This window comes from Artemia sp. Qi Xiang Cuo, chromosome 21 (assembly GCF_049724085.1).
Source record: "Artemia sp. Qi Xiang Cuo chromosome 21, ASM4972408v1, whole genome shotgun sequence".
NCBI classification, from domain to species: Eukaryota; Metazoa; Arthropoda; class Branchiopoda; order Anostraca; family Artemiidae; genus Artemia; species Artemia sp. Qi Xiang Cuo.
In genome coordinates this window covers 22318101-22334323 of record NC_142814.1, presented here as the reverse complement: position 1 = coordinate 22334323, position 16223 = coordinate 22318101, and positions in this window count along the sequence as shown.

Below are 16223 nucleotides of genomic sequence, written 5' to 3'. Positions count from 1 at the left end.
CAGCATTCGCACGGGATTCTGACAAATGGACAATTTTCTGGGCTTGGTATGTTTTGATGGGCGTCTTTGGGCTAAAAAACCTCTTCCTAGCTAATTTATCTATTATGGGTTGCCTCCCCGTAGTAGCATAATATTTGTAGGCATGAATATATAATGAGTCGTAGGTAATAGACTTGAGATTGTCTGTGCAGGATTTAGACTCTTGTTGATAGAAGAGAAGCACTAAGTGCTGAAAACCCTGTTGTGAACAGGATGGACCCGGGATTGCTCAAAAACTTCATTTATGGAGGTCCCAGGGACTTCTTGCTGTCCAGTTCTAAGCCGGCTTAAGCACTTCGGTGTAGACTTGAGAAGATATGTGATCCCCATCCTACACTGGTATCCGGGATCATTGCGTTTCCTGAGGCGAAAATAATTTCAATGATTTAAAGAACATGAAAATTGGAACTTGGAATGTTACGACATTAAAAAATGACTAGTGTAGCGACATTTTGACTGACGAATTCAGACGATTCGAACTGGATTTATTAGGAATTTCAGAAACTCATATCCCAGGAGTAGGAAGCATGAAATTAGGTGATATAGAATTTGTTTACTCAGGCAGGATGGATGGGGTACATAGACAGGGAGTAGGGATCATGATGAATAAGGAAGCTGCTAAGTCTTGTTTAGGCTGGGAAGGTATTAATAATTGAATACTAATTGCTCATTTTATGACTAGAAAGTTCAGGGTATCAGTTATAGTAGTATACGTCCCTGTAGAACCGACTGACGGAGATACTAGTGACTCAGATGAATTTTACTTACAGTTACAGGAGCAAATAGACAGAGTCCAAGGTAGAAATATGATTTTATTACTGGGAGATTTTAACGCCTAGGTTGGTAGAAATAGGGATAGATGGTATCCTAGCCTAGGTAAATTTAGTGTAGGAAAAGAAAAGAGTTATGGATACAGACTTTTGCAATTTTGTAGGTATAACAACCGAGTTATAACCACTACGGTGTTTGGTCATAAAATGTCTCATAAGTTAACATGATATTCACGTGATGGTAAGACAGCAAACCTTATTGATTATGTTATAGTAAACCGAAGACTGGCAGGATCAATACAAGATACTAGGGTATATAGAAGTGTTATTAAAATTAACCAAGGGTTAATTTAAAGCTTAAATATTGGAAGGGTAACTACTTCCTGGGAAGTTATGACGTTGGTAGACTTCAGGATGAGAATTTGAAAAACTTTTCAAGAAAAGTTAAATACTAAACTTGACAGTTTAAGATTTGATAATGTGGAAGATGGTTGGAATAATTTTAGAAAAATAATTTGTGAAGTTGCTGAAGGTGTATTAGGGAAGAAAGCTAGAACTGCACCTAAGCATATTAGTGAAAAAGCTTTATGTTTAATAGAAAAGAGAAAGGACTTGTACAAGAATTATCTGAGTGATAGATCGTATGAAAGAAAACAAAAGGAATGTAAAGAAAGTGGAGAAAGCATTAAAATATAAACTAAGGAGGTGTGAAGTGGAGGCCATGGATAAAATTGCCGAGGATCTGGAAGATGCAGCTAGACGGCATAATAGTAAAATATTGTACTGGGATGTCAACAAATTGAGAGGGAGTAGTCAATCTGGACTTGGCCCAGTTAAAGATAGGAATGGGGTCGCTATTAGCGATAAGGAAAAGCTAAAGAGAGATGGGCCGAACATTTTGAGAATTTGCTTAACCGAGATAGAGCTGCAGGAAAAAATATAGAGGAAAATGAAAAAGTTTGTGATACCTTGGATGCGAAGGAAAATTTGTTTTGTGAGGAGGAATTAACCACAATACTAAAAGGATTAAAGAATAATAAGGCTCCAGGTGCTGATAGGATGGTAAACGAGTTTCTTAAATATGGTGGCTCTAAGGTTAGAAATAAGTTACTGAAGATTATGAATATGATTTTTGAAAAAGGGGAAGTACCTAACGATTTTAGGAAAATCTTAATTAAGCCACTTTATAAGAAAGGTGATAAAAGTGAGCGTGGTAATTATCGAGGCATTAGTCTGGTCTCTGTGGGTAGTAAATTACTTAGTAATATGATACTTTTTAGACTGAGAGATTCAGTAGACAAATTCTTAAGAGAAGAGCAGTGCGGTTTTAGAAAAGGTAGGGGATGTGTCGACCAAATTTTCACTCAGGTTAATAATTGAGAAGTGCCTGAATTTTAAAACACCTTTGGTCCTCATTGTTATAGACAATAGCAAGCGTTCGATTCTGTTGATAGAAGAGCTTTAGTGAAGGTTTTATCCTTGTATGGTATACCAGACAAACACATTAAAGTTATTAGTGCTATGTACGAGAATAACACTGCTGCGGTTAAGTTAGGAAATGAGGTTAGCAGCTGGATTTGTATTAAATCAGGAGTTAAGCAGGGTTGTGTTCTATTCCCCTTTGTATGGATTATTTTGATGGACTTTGTTTTAAGGAGCACAGAAAAGGCAATGGGAGACCACGGAATCAAATGGGGAGGAAAAAGTCTCCTGGACTTGGATTATGCTGATGATTTAAGCATCCTAGATGAAAGTGTGAGCAAAATGAATGAAGTTTCAGAGGTTTTGCGAGTTCAGGGTGCTAGAATCGCTTTGAAAATTAATGTTAGGAAGACTAAGTCACTAAGGCTGGGAATAAGTGAGGATGAAAAGGTGACGTTGGGTGATGAAAAGATGGATCAGGTGGGCAGCTTCACTTACCTTGGTAGTATTATTAGTAAAGATGATGGGAGCAGTGAAGATGTTAAATATAGAATAGCCAAGGCTCAGGGTCTTTTTTCACAGTTAAAAAAAGTCTGGAAGAATAGGAAGATAAGTCTGCAAACCAAGATTAGAATATTAGAAGCTACAGTTATGACAGTGGTCAAATATGGCTCTAAAACATGGACGCTCCAAGAAGCGGATGAAGATTTGCTAGATGTTTTCCAGCGAAATTGCTTAAGGATTGTTCTGGGTACCCGGCTGACTGACCGTATTTCAAACAACAGGCTATACAAAAAATGTAGCTAAATACCGCTCTCTAGGGCCATAATGAAAGAAAGGTTGAGGTGGCTAGGGCACGTTGTGCGGATGAAGGATGAAAGATTGCCGAAGATTGTTCTTTTCGGCCAACCATCTAGGGCTTAACGGAAAACAGGTCGTCCCCGTCTGGGGTAGGAGGACGTCATAAAGAAAGATTTAAAGGAAATGGGAACTTCGTGGGTGGGTGTAAAAAGGGAGGCTTTGAATAGATTGGGGTGCAGGCGGAGCGTGCGTAGCTGTGTTGGCCTCAGGCGGCTTGGTGCTGCGGTGAGTTATTAGTAGTAGTAGTAGTAGTAATATTACTTACTACGACGCTTATGGCCTGGCTAAATAATAATAACAATTTATTTTTACCCACAAAAGCACTGTACAATAAGTATTAGAATGTGGAGTAAAAATAAGTTCAATACACTGACAAATACAAAACTTACCAAAAACGAAAATTATTAACTAGAGGAAAAATCCAACAAGCCTTCTGTGAGTAGAAATTCGATTAAGAGCAGTATTTGAGAACTTCCTGTGTAGCTTTTCCAACTCTAATGTTGTGTCAGGTATATCATATATATTAATTAGAATCCGTTTACGAGTCCAATGAGGAATGAAAAGAAGAAACTCCATAATATCTGAAATCACTACTCTAGAATCTTTATAAGTCAGTTTTTGTCAGGATTGGGAAAATTCCTGCCGTGTAAAGAACTGAACAATCACAATAGCTAAAGTAAAGTTTTGCTAGTTCCAGTTTTTCTTGATTATATTTCCCTCAATTTAGAACAATTTCGGCACATCCAAAATGTATTCGTTTAGATTTATCTGAAAAAGAGCGCTGACGAAAACCGGAAAAATTATTAGTAAGGGTTATACCCAACCACCGCAAAGAATTCTCTTCTTTGAGTGTTCTAGAAATTGAAAACATTTGTTAGAAAACACTAATTTTCAGTGGAAATTCTAGCTTTTGGTTCTTTGGTTTGCACTGGAAAGGCTAGAAAAACATTCTACGCCTTAACAGGTCTCAAGAAACGGCCAATGACATAAAAATTATCCTCAGCCAAGTCCGTGGTAGCCCCTAAGAAGGATACCAAAGTATACACTCCCCAGTACTTTACTGCTCTTCCCGCAACACTTCTAAAATATTCAAATCTCCCCAAAAAATAGAATTACATACCGCATAGATTTGTACCATACGAAATTGCAGCTACTTAAGATAACTAGTATTTTGCTATATCACTGTTTATTACATGTGACGTTTCTATGCAGAAGCAAGGCTGGTGGTGGTTTTTAATATTCTAAGGCTCTTTCTTTTTATTCGCTAGATAGAAAAAAAAAGAAAGATTGAGATCCGTCCTTTACCCTGAAAATACTTACCCTAAAAATACTGGTTTCTCGGTTTTATTTTTGGAAGTTGACATTTTTAAACTTAAGCTTCTCAGTTCAAGGCTCATAGAGGTTAGTTTCTTTCCGCATTAATACGCCCAACTATATAACAAAGCCCTACAGAAAATTAAACAAAAGAAGCAAACCTTTAAAAGCATCATCTGTCGACGAAAAAAAAAGTCTAACATTTTTCAATCTTCACTCACCTGTCAGCACATCATGATCGCAGTGTTCCCTAACGTCATAACTGTTTTAATGTATTTCGGCAAAACAGTAAATGGCTTCTTATCTTTCAACATTACTGTTCTTGGCTTCTCTTAATGTCCGGAAGGAACTTTCTTTTTTCTGTTTGCCATTTCGTCTTGATTCATTTGTATACAAGGAAAGAATTTGAAAATTTTGTAAATAAACATTGCTGATTCTTAACCAATCTTAAACAATCTAGATAGGTCAGAGGTCTTAGAAAATTCAGAAGAGCCTTAACTTAGGGGAAAGAATTGTGTGAGTGACGTCATTTTTATATACATCAGTGTAGCAATCACGTTGCAAAAGTTGTCACACTTACACGAGAAAATTGAAGATTTTCATGTATGGAGAAGTTTCTATAAAGTTGCTTAAAGAGCAAAAAACGGGTAATTACATAAATATTTGTGTATATTTTGACAAGGGATTACATCAATTCAAAAACTTTAGAAAAGAGAAAAATGTTTGAAGCTTAGTAGAAATCGCTGTTAAAAATCGGACTTGCGGTAATAATAAAATATTTTTGAATAGACCTTAGTATGAAAAGACATTAAATTGCGTAAAAAGCAAAAAACTGGTAATTACAAAAATATTTGTGTATATTTTAACAAGGGATTACATAAAGTTAAAAACCTTAAAAAAGAAAACCTAAAGTTCGAAGCTTAGTAGAAATCGTTGTTCAAAAAACATCATTACCGAATTTCTTTTCTTATACAAGTGTAAGCAATATCTTTCTAAGACATGAAAAAAAAGTTGAAAAACTTTAAAGTTCAATTCAGAATCGCTAAATTTATTATGTAAACTGCAAAAATGTTTGCAGTGCCTGAGCAATAATTTTAATGTTTAATTCAAACTAGAAAAATACCTGAAAATTTTTAAATTTGTTTGTTTTTTTGTTAAATAAAACGAAAAAAAACAAAAAAAAGCGACTCGTCTCATTAGTAACCGAAAGTCTAAAAAACAAAATTTTTATACCAATAAATGCATCAGAAGAATCGAATTTTTAAGCTAATTTTAAATATATAGGTTTCATCAAGTTTAGTTTTACACATCAAAAGTTTCAAGCCTGAAAAAATTCGTCTTATTTTAGAAAAAAGGGGAAAACATCCTCTAAGAGTCATAGAATCTTAATGAAAATCACTCCATCAGATTCTGCGTATCAAAGAACCTTAATATAGATGTTTGAAGCTCGTATCTGCAAAAATGAGGAATTTTGTATTTTTTGCCAGAAGAAGGATCACGGGTTCGTGTTTATTTGTTTGTTTTTATGTTGTTTTTTTTCCAAGGGGTTATCGTATCGACCCCGTGGTCCTAGAATGTTGCGAGATGGCTAATTTGAACAGAAATTAAAAGTTATAGTGCCTTTTTTAATTAAAAAACAAAAATTTAAAAATAGAATCACTTTATAAAAAAAATGTATGATGTCTTTTCATACAGTATGATGTATAATGTCTTTTCATACTGAAGTCTTTTCAAAGATGCTTGGTCTTTGAAGCAAGGCCGATTTCTAACACCGATTGTCTATTAATAACCATAAAGTGACGTGACATAATAACTAACAAGTGCCTACTAATAACCATATATGACGTAAAAATTGAAAAAAAAAATTTTATTTTAGTTTTCAGTTCAGAATCGCTAAAGTTATAAACTACAAAAATTCTTATGATATCTGAGCAATAACTTTGATCTTTTAATTTAAAACTAGAAAAACACCGGAAAATTTTAACATTAGTTTTTTGTTGGTCTTAAAAAAAGGATCGATATAGTTCATCATAAATTGTGTCAGTCAAGAGGCTCTCATGTAGTAGTTATTAATAGAAGTTATGTTTAGACTTTAATAATTACAAATCGTCCCTGTTAAATCAAAACGCTGGACCTGTCCGGGACTTCAGTCCGGGACCTATTGCACGCAATGCAGGGATTTTACCCCTAGTCCATCGGGCCGATATTTTATATATTGAATAAGGATCATTAGAAGAACAAACCATTGCATATGTTGGACTTAATTAGCTGGTTGATTCTTTGAGGTTTGTATCTTACTATTCCAATGAAGAAATTGGGGTTGCAGCGGTAGCTTGCATCGGGATTGTAGCGGTAGCTTGCAACCTAGTAAGAGAGTATCACTCCCCATAGTAAACACTGAATTAACCCATGACTCATAAAATTGGAGTCAGATCAAAACAAGAAGTGCACTATTAGAACCGTCTTGTCCAAAACCTCTAAACAGCAAACTTACCGTCACTGGGCATGATCAACAGAGAAAATATATTGGCTTGAAAATCAAGAAAAGTGGCTAAAACCACGATATTCTCGACATAGGGCATATTTATTTCTTTCCGTTTTTTTCCTCCTCAGCTAGTTGGCCACTGGAAAATCATAAAGAGCTGTATAATGCCTCATTTTAAAGGAAATTGCTACATCTAGTGCCTTTTGTATTTAAAGTCCGATTTGCAGCGGTAGTTAGCAACCTAATAAGAGACGATCACGTCCAATGTTAAGACATATAAAAACCCATAGTTCCTAAAAAAAAAGGAGTCAGATCAAAACAAAAAGTACACCATTAGAACCGCCTTGTGCGAAACCCCTGTATAGGAAACTTTCTATCCCTTGGCTTGAACAGCAAGGGAAATATATTGGCTTGAAAATCAAGAAAAGTGGCAGCTACTACAACATTCTGCCTAAACGGGATATTTTTATTTTGTTTCTTGTTTTCCACAGATAGCTTGGCACTGGAACATCGTAGAGAGTTGTTCAATGGCTCATTTTAAAGGAAATTAGTAGGGTTATAAAATTTTTGAAACTAAAATAAATTATTTCTAAGAGATAATAAATTTTTCAATTAAGAACTGCATTTTTGATGTCTTTTCATACTGCAGTCTTTTCAAAGATATTTGAGTTCTGTACATAAATCATAATCGTATACCAGCGGTAAGATTTGAATCTTACCGCTCCGAAGAGACTGGTGGCTATTACCAGCGCCTTGGACCACTTGGCCACGCTGCCTCTCATAACTATATGTGTGAATCCGGGTTGCAGCAGTAGCTAGCAACCTAGTAAGAGACGATCAGTCCAATGCTAAGAAATATATAAACCCAGAACTCCTAAAAATTACATTAAGAACGAACTTTAGTCCATAGTAACTGAAGTAGTATAGTAAAGATCGACCTCTAGCCTATTTGAATTTTAAATTAAACGATTTTAATTTAACAAAATAAAAGTTCTCCCCGACGGGGAACCGAACCCCATTCTCCCACGTGACAAGTGTTTATGCTCACCAACGGACTATCGAAGACTTATAAAATATGAGTTACATATAAGACATAATAATAATTTTATAATAATAATAAAATCATGAAATAATATCATTACGCCATGACGTCATGAAATAAAATCATTAAACCATGACGTCATGATTACTATATAAAAGGTCACAAAAAAAAACATTGGTTTCATTCAATTAATGGTTACATAATGGTTTTATCCAAGCAAGCTAAACACATGTTAAAAGAACAGTACTACACAAGACAGAAAAAAAACAGAGATAGCATCTTGACAAGAGAAAAGCAAAGGTATTCAACCGACCAGGCGTATCGAGAAGTAAAAATAGAGAAAGCCAAAAAAACAGCAACGACTGTCATCAAAATGATAAATCCGGGTTGCAGCGGTACCTAGCAACCTAGTAAGAGACGACCACGTCCGATGTTAAGAAATATGAAAACCCATAGCTCCTAAAAAAAATAGTCAGATCAAAACAAAAATTACACCACTAGAACCGCCTTGTCCGAAATCCCTATATAGGAAATTTTCTGTCCCTTGGGTTAAACAGCAAGGAAAATATATTGGCTTGAAAATCAAGAAAAGTGGCAGCAACTACAACATTCTGCCTAAACGAGATATTTTTTTTCTTTTTTTTCTTTTCCAAAGATAACTTGGCACTGGAACATCGTAGAGAGTTGTTCAATGGCTTATTTTAAAGGAAATTAATTGGGTTAAAAATCTTTGGTAACTAAAATAAATTATTTCTAAAAGAGAATAAATTTTTCCACTAAAAACTGCATTTTTGGTGTCTTTTCATACTACCTTAAGTGCTAACCACTACACCAAGAAACATTCATATAAGAAAGAATTTTAACTGTATATGATAACTTAAAGACCGAACTCTAACCGTCAGTATTGTCAATCAGTTCGTTACATAAAGGATCGATACTGTAAAAAGGTATTTTGTAATCCGGGTTTCAGTGGTAGCTAGCATCCGGGTTGCAGCGGTAGCTAGCAACCTAGTAAGAGACGATCACGTCCAATATTAAGAAATATAAAAACCCATAAATCCTAAAAAAAAAGTCAGATCAAAACAAAAAGTACACCATTAGAACCGCCTTGTCCGAAACCCCTGTATAGTAAACATCCTGCCTAAACGGCATAATTTTTTCTTTCTTCTTTTCTTCCAGAGATAGCTTGGCACTAGAACATCGCAGAGAGTTGTTCAATGGCTCATTTTAAAGGATCTCTAGATCTAGTACCATTTGTACTTAATTTTTTTTAATTAATTATTTTTTACGAAAAACTTAATTTTTTATATACAATATTGATCAATGACGTCATAGTCGTTCGATGTCGTTAGTACATTCTGAACATAATTTTTACTTTTGTTCTTATGCGTTCTTTGCAGCTTGTGTAAACTGCAAAAATATCCATGGCATCCAAGCAATAGTTTGAATATTTTATAATAAAGAACGACCTCTTGCCTATATTAAATTTTATACATTAAAAGACGATCACTGGAATAAATTACATAAAGGACTGATATAGTTCATCATAAACGGTGCTTGTCATTACGGGTTTTTTTTTATATTATTATCCATTATTATGTAAAATACAGTAATTTTTGGGGGTTTAAAAATTATTATTTTTATCTGAAACTAGAATAATTCCTAAAAATTTAAAATAAAACAATTGTATTGAACTGCAAACTGCAAAAATATTTATTATGCCTAAGCAACAATTTTAATTTTTGTTACATTAAAAGACGATCATTGGAAAAACATACCACTGCACTGCATTGGACTTAATTAGCTACTTGATTGCTTGGTTCGTCTCTTACTATTTCAAAGAAGAAAACGCCGTAGGCTTTTTCCTGTTTGTAATGATATAGCATAAAACGCAACCCAAGTTGTAACTGACATGTTATGTTCTTCGAATGATCGTCTTTAATTGTACTACCACTGCAACACGGATCTTCACTAGAAAGTTTAATATTTAATAAGGGCGAAAGTAATTTATTATATTATTATCTGGCAGAGAGATGAGCGTGTATAAATATTGCATTCACTTATTACGTCAAATATGGTTATAACTTATACGATTATATCGACATTCATCAAGCTTGTACACGAAAATGAAGTTTTTTGTCAAAATTGATTCTATTTTAAAAACTATTTTATTTTTAAATACAAAAGGCATTAGATATAGCAGTTTCCTTTAAAATGAGCCGTTATACATGTGTCTAGGTATTTTCAGTGCCGAGCTGATTGAGGAGGAACAAAAGCGGAAAAAACAAAAACAGATGACTTTTATACAAAATATCGTAGTAGCTGTCACTTTTCTTGATTTTAAAGCCAATATATTTCCCCTGCTGTTGAAGCCAAGGGACGGTAAGATTCCTGTATAGTGGTTTTGGACAAGGTGGTTCTAATGGTGTACTTTTTGTTTTAATCTGAATCTATTTTTAGGAGATATGGGTTAACAAATTTCTCAGCAATGTACGTGATGGTCTCTTTCTAGGTTGCTTGCTACCGCTGTAACCCGGATTCAGAGAATCAACTAGCTAACTAAATCCAATATCACTAGCAAATCAATAGCATGAATACTACGCCCTTACTACTTACTGAACTTTAGCAATCCATGAAATAAAATTATTTTATTTCAAATTTTCTAGAATTACCCTAGTGCCAATTCACCAATCAGATTTTTTGTTAAAACTCTAGAGGAATTAGTATATTTTATATAGCTATATCTCCATGCTTTTGATTATGTTAAAAATACTATTTTGATCTTCACATGCAAGATGATTTTACTACCATTTGCTATTACAGCGTTGTACAAAAATTTAGTTTTCCCTAAAAGAATCGATTCTATTTACTGTATGCAGTGGTTTGTTTTATACTAGATTTCAGCTATATCCGTTGACACTAGCATATGACCCATTTAAAATAAACTGTATCGATCCTTTATGTAACTCCAATAACTTTCGACTATTAAAAATTATAGTAAGAGACGATCATTGGAATAACAAACCATTGGATATTTTGGAATTAGTTATCCGGGTTGCAGCGGTAGCTCGCTACTTAGTCAGAGACGATCATGTCCAATGTTAAGAAATATAAAAAACCCCTAACTCCTAAAAAAAGAGTCAGATCAAAAAAAAAGTACACCATTAGAACCGCCTTGTCCAAAACCCCTATAAAGGAAACTTACCGCCCTTTGGCTTGAATAACAAAGAAAATATATTGGCTTGAAAATCAAGAAAATTGACTTTAACCACGTTATTTTCCACAAACGGCATATTTTTTTTTCTTTCTTCTCTCCCACCGATAGTTTGGCATTGGAACATCGTAGAGAATTGTTCAATGGCTCATTTTAAAGGAAATCTCTAGAACTAGTGCCATTTGTACTTAATTTTTTTTAAAATAGAATCAATTTTTTAAGAAAAACTTAATTTTGTATTTAAAATATTGATCAATGACGTCATCCTCGTTGGATGTAGTTAGTACATAATAACTACCCGACGTGGGATTTAATATGTATTTCCAGACCGAAAAATTCAATTTTTTTATATATCTTATTTTTCAGTTTAGAATCGCTAAGGTTATTTTATGTAAACTGCAAAAATACCTATGATATCTGAGCAATAATTTTAATCTTTTCATTCAAACTGAAAATTTAATATACCTGAAAATTAGAAAATTAGTTTTATTTTTGGTTCGGTTATTGGTACTTTATACGAGAAAATTATAATAGGATAATTAAAATAGTAATAAGATGCCTTATAAGCGAGTTATACGTAATCCGGGTTGCAGCGGTAGCTAGCAACCTAGTAAGAGACGATCATGTCCAATGTTAAGAAATATAAAATCCCATAGTTCCTAAAAAAGGAGTCAGATCAAAGCAAAAAGTACACCATTAGAACTGCCTTGTCCGAAACCCCTGTATAGGAAACTTTCTATTCCTTGGCTTGAGCAGCAAGGGAAATATATTGGCTTGAAAATCAAGAAAAGTGGCAGCTACTACAACATTCTACCTAGACGGGATAGTTTTTTTTCTGTTTTTCTTATTTTCCACAGATAGCTTGGTACTGGAACATCGTAGAAAGTTGTTCAATGGCTCATTTTAAAGCAACTTAATTGGGTTAAAAATATTTTGTAACTAAAATAAATTATTTCTAAGAGAGAATAAATTTTTCAATTAAAAACTGCATTTTCGATGTCTTTTCATACTGCAGTCTTTTCAAAGATATTTGATCTTGGTACAGGAATCATAATCGTATTCCAGCAGTAAAATTTGCACTCATGCCTCCGAAGAGACTGGTGTCTAATCCGGGTTGCAGCGGTCGCTCGCAACCTAGTAAGAGGAGATCACGTCCAATGATAAGAAATATAAAAACCCATAGTTCCTTAAAAAAGGAATCAGATCAGAACAAAAAGTACACCATTAGAACCGCCTTGTCCAAGACCCCTGTATAGAAAACTTTCTGTCCCTTGGCTTGAACAGCAAGGGAAATATATTGGCTTGAAAATCAAGAAAAGTGGCAGCTACTACAACAGTCTGCCCTAACGGCATATTTTTTACTTTTTTTCTTTTTTCTTTTTTTCTTTTCCACAGACAGCTTGGCACTGGAACATCGTAGAGAGCTGTTCAATGACTCATTTTAAGTGAAATTAATTGGGTTAAAAATATTTTGTAACTAAAATAAATTATTTCTAAAAGAGGATAAATTTTTCCACTAAAAACTGCATTTTTGATGTCTCTTCATACTGCAGTCTTTTCAAAGATATTTGATTTTTGCACATAAATCATAATCGTATACCAGCGGTATTATAGTAAAGTAAAGAGCATTTCATGTTAAAGATTGGTCAATGATGCCCTAATAATAGTTTTTACCCAGGTCGTTTCTTACTATTCCAATTAAGAAAAAGCCATAGTCTTTTTACTGTTTGTAATTTCACATCGCTCCGGGTTGCAGCAGTAGCTAGAGACCTATTAAGAGACAATCACTCCCAATGTAAAGAAATATAAAAAACCTTACCTCCTAAAAAAAAGTCAGATAAAAACAAAAAGTACACCATTAGAACTGCCTTGTCTGAAACCCCTATATAGAAAACTTTCTGTCCCTTGGTTTGAACAGCAAGGGAAATATATTGGCTTGAAAATCAAGAAAAGTGGTGGCTACTACAACATTCACGGCATATTTTGTTTATTTCTTCTTTCTTTTCCACAGATAGCTTGGCACTGGAGTATCGTAGTGAGTTGTTCAATGGATCATTTTAAAGAAAATTAATAATGTGTTAAAAATATTTTACAACTAAAGTAATTATTTCTAGAAGAGAATCCGGGTTGCAGTGGTAGCTAGCAACCTAGTAAGAGACGATCACGTCCAATATTAAGAAATATAAAAACCCATAGCTCCTAAAAAAGGAGTCAGATCAAAACAAAAAGTGCACCATTACAGCCGCCTTGCCCGAAACCCCTGTATAGTAAACTTTCTGTCCCTTGGCTTGAACAGCAAGGGAAATATATTGGCTTGAAAATCAAGAAAAGTGGCAGCTACTACAACATTCTGCCTAGACGGGATATTTTTTTTCTTGTTTTCTAGAGATAGCTTGGCACTGGAACATCGTAGAAAGTTGTTCAATGGCTCATTTTAAAGGAAATTAATTGGGTTAAAAATCTTTTGTAACTAAAATAAATTATTTCTAAGAGAGAATTAATTTTTCAATTAAAAACTCCATTTTTGGTGTCTTTTCATACTGCAGTCTTTCAAAGATATTTGATTTTTGTACATAAATCATAATCGTATTCCAGCGGTAAGATTTAAACCCATGCCTCCGAAAAGACTGGTGGCTAACACCAGCGCCTTGGACCAATCTGCCTCTCATAACTAAATATATGTGATTTTTTTATAATAAAGAACGACCTCTTACCTATGCTAAATTTTATACGCCACTTAATTATAGTATAGGTTAGTAATTCAACAGATAGCATGGCACTGGAACATTGTACATACTTGTTCAATGGCTCATTTTGAAGGAAATTAATGGGGTTAAAATTATAATAAAGAACGACTTCTTCCCTATGCTAAATTTTATACGCCACTTAATTATCAAGGAGGCACACTTGTGCCTCTATAAAGAGGCGACCCACCACAATGTTAAGCGATTTCAGGTCCTAGAGGTCGCAGAGAGACGGCGGTAATTGCATTTTGTAGCCCAAGCTCAAACTAAGAAACTTGCAAAATTTCATCCTCCTCCGACTTTATCTTCATGGGGTAAACTGGGCCGGAAGTTTGGACCCTCCCACCACAGCCCCCTTTAACGTTGTCCGATTGGGCTGAAATTTAGAGGTTAAGCTTTCCTAGGGCCCGGGAGCTTATCCTCGAAATTTCAGCTCAATCCGATCACTCCTTCCCTGTTTTCAAAAAACCAAATATAGCCACTTAAAATTCATCTCTTTTCTTTTTCTTAGCCACGCCTACAGGCCACAGTTGGCAACGGATCCGGTTGAATGAGGACTCATTCGAAGCAGAATTCGACCTGTTAGGGCCTTTTGATATTTTCAGACCGAAAAAATTATCCCCCGAATTTACATTTACGAAAAACCTCGTTTTCCTATATTAGCCCATGTTAATTTTTCCCTCCACCCCCCCCCCTTTAACGTTGTCTGATCGGGCTGAAATTTAGAGGATAAGCTGTCCTGGGGCCTGGGATCTTATCGTCGAAATTTCAGCTCAATCTGATCACTCCTTCCCTGTTTTCCAAAAACCACATATCAAGATTTTTGGGAATTTGCTTGCGTCGAAAATACCTTCTATTTGCTAAACAACAATTACTATTGTGTTTGTATAGTCCAGCGGCTGAGACTTTAGACTTTCAGGCGGAAAACTCGGGTTCGATTCACCATCAGAGCAACTTTTTTATATACTTTGAAAAGAAACTCAGTTTCTTTTTTAAATTATTTGAAAAAAATTACGTTTTCTAAAGAGTTAAAGAGGCTGAGTTACAAGGTCGACCCTTAAAACGTACAGGGATTAGGAGGCACAGTTGGGGGGCTGTTAAAGAGGCTGAGTCACAAGTTCGAACCTTAAAACGTACAGGGATTAGGAGGCACCCTGTACGACGTGATTTGAGTATTCAGGAATTAAAAGCCTTAACACAAGAATGTTCAAGAGCGGGGGGTTTGGGGGCGGCAGCCCCCCAACTTTAACTCCTGACACGATCAGCTAACAGTTAGTCAAGCAATAATAAGTAATAAACTGTACAAAAACGTGCAGAAATTATTTGAAAAAAACTACGTTTTCTAAAGAGTTAAAGAGGCTGAGTTACAAGGTCGAACCTTAAAACGTACAGGGATTAGGAGGCACAGTTGGGGGGCTGCCGCCCCCAAACCCCCGCTTTCGCAGCCTTTAAATAAAAAAAAATTTAAACTGAAAGTAAGGAGCGACATTAAATCTTAAAACGAACAGAAATTATTCCGTATATGAAAGAGGCTGTGCCCTCCTCAACGCCTCGCTCTTTACGCTAAAGTTTTTATTGTTTAAAAAAGAGTTGTGAGAAAGTCAAACTTTAGCGTAAAGAGCGAGGCGTTGAGGAGGGCACAGCCTCTTTCATATACGGAATAATTTCTGTTCGTTTTAAGATTTAATGTCGCTCCTTACTTTCAGTTTAAATTTTTTTTTATTTAAAGGCTGCGAAAGCGGGGGTTTGGGGGCGGCAGCCCCCAACTGTGCCTCCTAATCCCTGTACGTTTTAAGGTTCGACCTTGTAACTCAGCCTCTTTAACTCTTTAGAAAACGTAGTTTTTTTCAAATAATTACATTAAAAGACGATTAATAGAATAACGAACAATTGTATACATTAGACTTAGTTAGCTACTTGATTGTTTGAAGTTCGTCTCTTACTATTTCAAAGAAGAAAAAACCGTAGGTTTTTTACCGTTTGTAATCAGTTTTTTATCCGGGTTGCAGCGGTAGCTAGCAACAACAACCGATATAGTTCATCATAAATAGTATTTGTCAATTAGGTTTTTCTATATAATCCCGGTTGCAGTGCTAGCTAGTAAACTAGTAAGAGACGATCACGCTCCATAGTAATTTACATAAAGGACCGATATGTAACTTCCGGGTTGCAGCGATAGCTAGCAACCTAGTAAGAGACGCCCACGTCCAATGTTAAGAAATATAAAAACCCATAACTCCTAAAAAAAAGAGTCAGAACAAGACAAAAAGTACACCCTTAGAACCGCCATGTCTGAAACCCCTGTAAAGTATTTATTCTTTATGAGCTCTCC